Genomic DNA, 5952 nt, shown 5'->3' with positions numbered 1-5952 from the left:
AGAGAGAGAGAGAGAGAGAGAGAGAGAGAGAGAGAGAGAGAGAGAGAGAACGCAAAATATAAAGTTTGGGACTTTGATATGTGATTCCCCTTTGTATGCTAATTATTTAATAAAGAAGCCACTTTGGCCTATGGCAGGGCAGAATATAGCTGGGTGGGAAAACTAAACTGAACATTTGGAGAAAGAAGGCAGAGTCAGGCAGACGCCATGTAGCCAGCTGCCTAAGAAGCAAGGTGTGAGGTAGCAAACCACAAGCCTTGTGGTAAAATCTAATAGAAATGGGTTAATTTAAGTTGTAAAGCTAGCTAGGAATATGTCTGAGCCATTGACTAAATAGTATTGCTATTAACATAGTTTCTGTGTGATTATTTGGGTCTTGGTGACCAGGAAACGAAAGCAGTCTCCATTTACACAAATAGCTGTGTAGCTTGGTCTATTTGTGGGGCCCCAGCAGTGGGACCAGGATCTGTCCCTGGTGCATGAGCTGACTTTTTGGAACCTATTCCCTATAGTGAAATGCCTTGTTCAACCTTGATGCAGTGGGGAGGGGCATGGTCCTGCCTCAATTTGAAATGCTGTGGGAGACCTTACCATTTCTGAGGAGTAGATGGTGGGGCAGAAAGGAGGTCGGGGGTGGGAACAGAAGGCAAGAAGTGAAAGGAAATTGTGCTTGGTATGTAAGATAAATTAAAGAAATGCAGTTAAAAAAACATTTAAAAAAAAAAAAGAGTTGCCGTGGTCATGGTGTCTCTTCACAGCAATAAAAACCTTGACAAAGACAAACCTGGCAGTATTTTATAGTCACACCACATTTGATATTTTGAGGTAAGATAGAGTTTGGAAGTTGGGTTCCTTGACTCCTCCATCAGTCTGTTACTCGTTTCTCCCTGCTGAGTTCCTGTGTCACGTCGGGATGAATTTGATAGACGCTGTATGACCTTCCCTCATCCTACTGATAGTCACTACCACTACCTGGGCTCTTCAGAGTTATCATATTCTGCAATACGTACCTCCAGTTAAACTCTCCTTTTAAGCATGTATTTGCACGTGTTTATTTCTGGCATGGATGAGGCGATCAAAGGACCCCCCTAAAGCATCAGTCTCTCTATCATGTGGGACCCAGGGATCAAAAGGTCAGTCAGTAGGTGTCTGTTTGCTTCCTATTGCTGTGATAAAAACACTGACCAAAAGCAGCTCACAGGGGGAAAAGGTTTGTTTGTTTCATACATCCCAGGTCACAGTCCAATGAAGGAAGCCACAGCAGGAAGCAAGGGCAGAACACCGGAGGCAAATGACTGAAGGCCAGGGAGAAGCGCTGCTCACTGGCTAGCTCCTCATCGCTGCCCAGCCTGCTTTCTTTTTTTTTTTTTTTTTAAGAAAAAAATAGAAAATTTTATTTTATGATTATTTTGGCAGAAAATTTCCTCATTTCGTCCAAATGCTTTATACATTCATTCAAATAATAGTTTCAAATACGGGTAAATATGTCTTCAGTTGCAAAATTTCAGAGACAGGCTGTGCTTTTTCCTGATAAAAGTCAAGGCCTGCTTTCTGATACAGTCCCAGATCACCTGCCTAGGAGTGGCATCACGCACCCACCCATATAGCACACCACAGCTATGCCCTCACACATCCCTGGGCAGGGAGCCATGCGGCGGGCGAGAAATCAAGAAAATGCCCTATAGGCTCGCCTCCGGGTCAGTTTGATGACGGCATTTTCTCTTTTCAGATTTCCTCTTCCCGGATGATCTTACCTTGTGCAAAGTTAACATAAAAACTAGCAGGGCCCCTAGCCTTGGAAGAAGCTACTTCGCTACCATCTCGCCAACCTCACCCAAGTTGTCTTGAGAGCAGAGGTCACATTTATATAATTTCTTGGGCTTGGATCAGAGCTTTTTAATATCATAAGAAATTGATTAATGTTTATTTAATTAGGTTGGCTGATGTCCCTTCACTCGACAGTTACTGTAGAATATGGGTCTAAAATGAATGTCTGTTCCTCCACTCACCAACCTCTTACTGAGAAAATCGCAGGCTTTGGATATTCATGACGCAAAGGTGGCAAAACATCCTCTCTGCTCTCGCGGAGTTCGTGGTATTTGCTATATTTAACTCATAAATCATCTTCGATAATGGAGTGGGTGAGGGATGGAGCTCGCAGGGTCCTGTGAGGAAGGACAATTGCTACGATTCCTTAGATGTCAACTGTGTCAGGAGCTGGACCGGTTGTTCTGCTGCATAGAATCAGGTCCTCACGGTAGCCCTCTTTATAGAAGAGGACATAAAAGCTTGAAAAGATTAGGCAATTGGCCTGGAATCACAATGCCTTGTAAATGAAATAAATCAGTCGCATAGCCTTAAGTAAAGATTACTCAATACTGAATCAGCAATAAAAAATTTGAGCAAATATTAGGAAAAAGGTCTGACAAATTATAAGAACCCCAATGACATAATTACATAACTCGCAAGATATATAAAAGTCTTGAAGTGGGACTGGGTAGGGCTGGAGAGATGGTAAAGAGTGATGCCGGTCCTCCAGAGGACCAGATTTTAGTTCCCAGTACCGTGCTGGGCAGTTCATAACCACCCATAACTCCTGCTCCAGAGAATCTGATGCCCTCCTCTGACCTCTCAGGGTGCTTGAACTCACAAACCCCACTCCCCCCACACATACACACATAATTTGAAAAGAAAAGTAAAATTTATTTTTTTGTTTTAAATGGGGATTGGGTATAGCTCAGTGGTAGAGCACTTGCCTAGCATGTATGAGACCATGGGTTCAATCCCCACACTGAAAACAAACAAATAAAACTGTTTCAAAGTTTTAGGAGAAGCTGTCTGATTCCTGTCCTCTTGTTAGAAGCCTGGCTCACCACTCATTCTGGAATAAAAAGCTGACTGTGCACATCTGTCTGTCCCCAGATCTGTCCTTCTGGCTCCTGTGCTTCTCCTTTTCACCAGCAGTGTATGCACAATAAAACTCTAGTGGCAACGTTTCTAACAGTGTACCCCGAATAAATGAGAAACAGGGAGAAGTGTGTGTGTGTATACATGCAAACACATGCAGGTTGTTCCCCAGGAAGGCCATCTACTTTCATTTCATCAAGATAGGATCTCCCTTGGGCCTAAAACTCATGAATTAGGCTACACTGATTGGCCAGCAAGCCCAACTTTTCTTTTCTTTTCTTTTCTTTTCTTTTCTTTTCTTTTCTTTTCTTTTCTTTTCTTTTCCTTTCCTTTCCTTCCTTCCTTTCTTTCTTTCTTTTCTTCCTCCCTCCCTCGCTCCCTCCCTTCCTCCCTCCCTCCCTTCCTTTCTGTATTTCTTTTTTTTGTTTATTTTTTGAGACAAGATTTCTCTGTGGAACAGCTCTGGCTGTCTTGGAACTGTCTTTGTAGATCAGGCTGGCCTTAAATTCACAGACATCCACTTGGCTCTGCCTCCCAAGTGCTGGGATTAAGGCATGCACCACCACTGCCCAGACATGCTCAACATTCTTCCTCAAGTACTCTGCCAACTAAGCCATCACCCAAGCCCTGTAGCTTAGTGCCATGTTTTAATCCATTTTCTGTTTATTTTTAATTACATGTATGGGGAGGGGGTATATGCAGGCCCCCAAGGAGAGCAGCTGCATTGGATTGATCCCCTGTTGTAAGCCATCTGGGTTTACATTTGGGTGCTGGGAACTGAACTTGGGTCTTCTGCAAGAGCAGCAGATGCTCTTAACTACTGAACCATCTCTACAGCCCCCTTCACTATTTTTAAAATTAAGATAAGGCACATATAATACAAAATTTATTGGCATAACCTTAGAATTAGTTCTTTAGATTTATTTTATGTGTCTGACTATTTTGCTTACATGCCTATGTGAGCACTATGCGTATGCCTAGTGGAAGGAATCAAATCCCATGGAACTGTAGTTACACATGGCTGTGAGACACCATGTGGCACTGGGAATTGAACCTGGGTCTTCTGCAAGAGCATCAAGTACTCTTAACCATCTCTTTAGCCGTTGGTCTAACTATGTTAAGTGTGCAGTTTCCTAGTAAGTACATTCCCAATTTCCGGAAATTTTTTTCAGCTCACTCAACTGAAATGTGATGGCCACTGAACACCAATCCGTTCTCCCCATTACTCTCCCAGCCTCCTGCAATCACTGCTCTGTTTTCTGTACCTATGAATCCGACTGTTCTAGGACCACATCTGAATGGATACATATTTATTATATTTGGAATGGTGTCTAAATGCAGCATGGAATTCTAGACTGGATCCTGCAAGAAGAAAAGAACGTTAGTGGAAAGAGTCGTAAAATCCGAATTAGATCTGTGGTTGGCCAATAGTGCCGTACCAACATTAAGTTCTTTGTTTTATGTACTGTGACTATATAAATTGGGCAATGGATATGACAACTAACATTGTCAACAGGATCTAGAACAGTGGTTCTCAACCAGTGGGCCGCAGTCCCCCTTGGGGTCCCATATCAGATATCCTGCATAACAGATATTTACATTATGATTCATAACAGTAGCAAAATTACAGTTATGAAGTAACAATGAAATAATTTTATGGCTTGGGGGTCACCACAACATGAGGAACTGTATTAAAGGGTCACAGCTTTAGGAAGGTGGAGAACCACACTGCTCTGGAATCATTTAGGAGATAAACCACTGTGCACATCTGTGAAGGATCAGCCAGCCTCTGGGCACACCTGTGAAGATCACCCAGCCTCTGGGCACATCTGTAAGGTAGCATCTAGATTATATGAACTGAAATGGGAAGACCCACTTGAGTGTGGCAGCACCGCTCCATGGGCTAGGGTCCTGGACAAAACATAAAGGAGAAAGCCTGCTGAGCACAGCGCTCACCCTCTTCTGTTTCCCGACTGCAGGTGTAATGGCCAGATGTCTTAAGCTCCTCTGCCGAGACTGTACCCTCCAACTGTGAGCCAGAATGAGCCGGTTCATTCCTTGGGTTGATTTAGTCACAGTATTGTATCACACTGTCTTAGTTAGGATTTCTATTGCTGTGAAGAGACACCATGACCAGAGCAACCCAAATAAAGAAAACATTTCACTGGGGCTGGCTTACAAGTTTATTCCATGAACTTCATGGTGGGATGTGGCAGAATTCAGGCAGACATGGTGATGGAGCAGAGAGTACTTCATCTTGATCAGCAGACGACAGTAAGTGAACTGACTCATACACTAGGCATGGCTTGAGTATCCATGAGACCTTAAAGCCCACCCCTACAGTGACACACTTCCTCCAACAAGGTCACACCTACTCCAAAGAGTGCCACTCCCTTTCAAACCACCACACAGCCACAGGAAAATGAACAACTATAAAAAGCATGTGGAAACTGTACTTACTATTCTGCAACTCTTTCTCTAAATATAAAACTATGTCATAGGGCTGGAGAGATGGCTCAGTGGTTAAGAGCACCTCCTGCTCTTCCAAAGGTCCTGAGTACAATTTCCAGCAACCACATGGTGGCTCACAGCCATCTGTAGTGAGATCTGGTGCCCTCTTCTGGCCTGCAGGCACACATGCAGACAGAATACTGAAAATATACATAATAAAATAAAATAAATTTAAAAAAAATAAAACTATATCATAGGCCAGTGAGATGGCTCAGCCAATAAAGGTACTTGCCACCAAATTTGAGGACCTAAGCTCTATTTTTGGAGCCCATGTAGTAGGAGAGACCACTGAATGTTCTGGATTCACATGTGTTCTGTGTTGTGCACATGTATGTACACACACTAAATTTTAAAAATGTTTAAACTTTTTAAAGATTTTTTTTCTGTAGGGAGGATGATGCATATGAAGCAAGTGCTCTACCACAGAGCTACTCCCAGTCCTGAAGGAAAAGTGGCTTTCTGAATTAATATTCTCTTTGTAAATTTTTAAAAAATGTCTTCTTGATGACTATCTAAAGGGATTTCATGGTTATT

The sequence above is a fragment of the Alexandromys fortis genome, unplaced genomic scaffold, assembly GCF_014885135.2.
Source record: "Alexandromys fortis isolate MF-2015 unplaced genomic scaffold, M_Fortis_MF-2015_v1.1 scaffold_41, whole genome shotgun sequence".
Taxonomy (NCBI): domain Eukaryota; kingdom Metazoa; phylum Chordata; class Mammalia; order Rodentia; family Cricetidae; genus Alexandromys; species Alexandromys fortis.
This window is presented reverse-complemented; position numbering follows the sequence as displayed.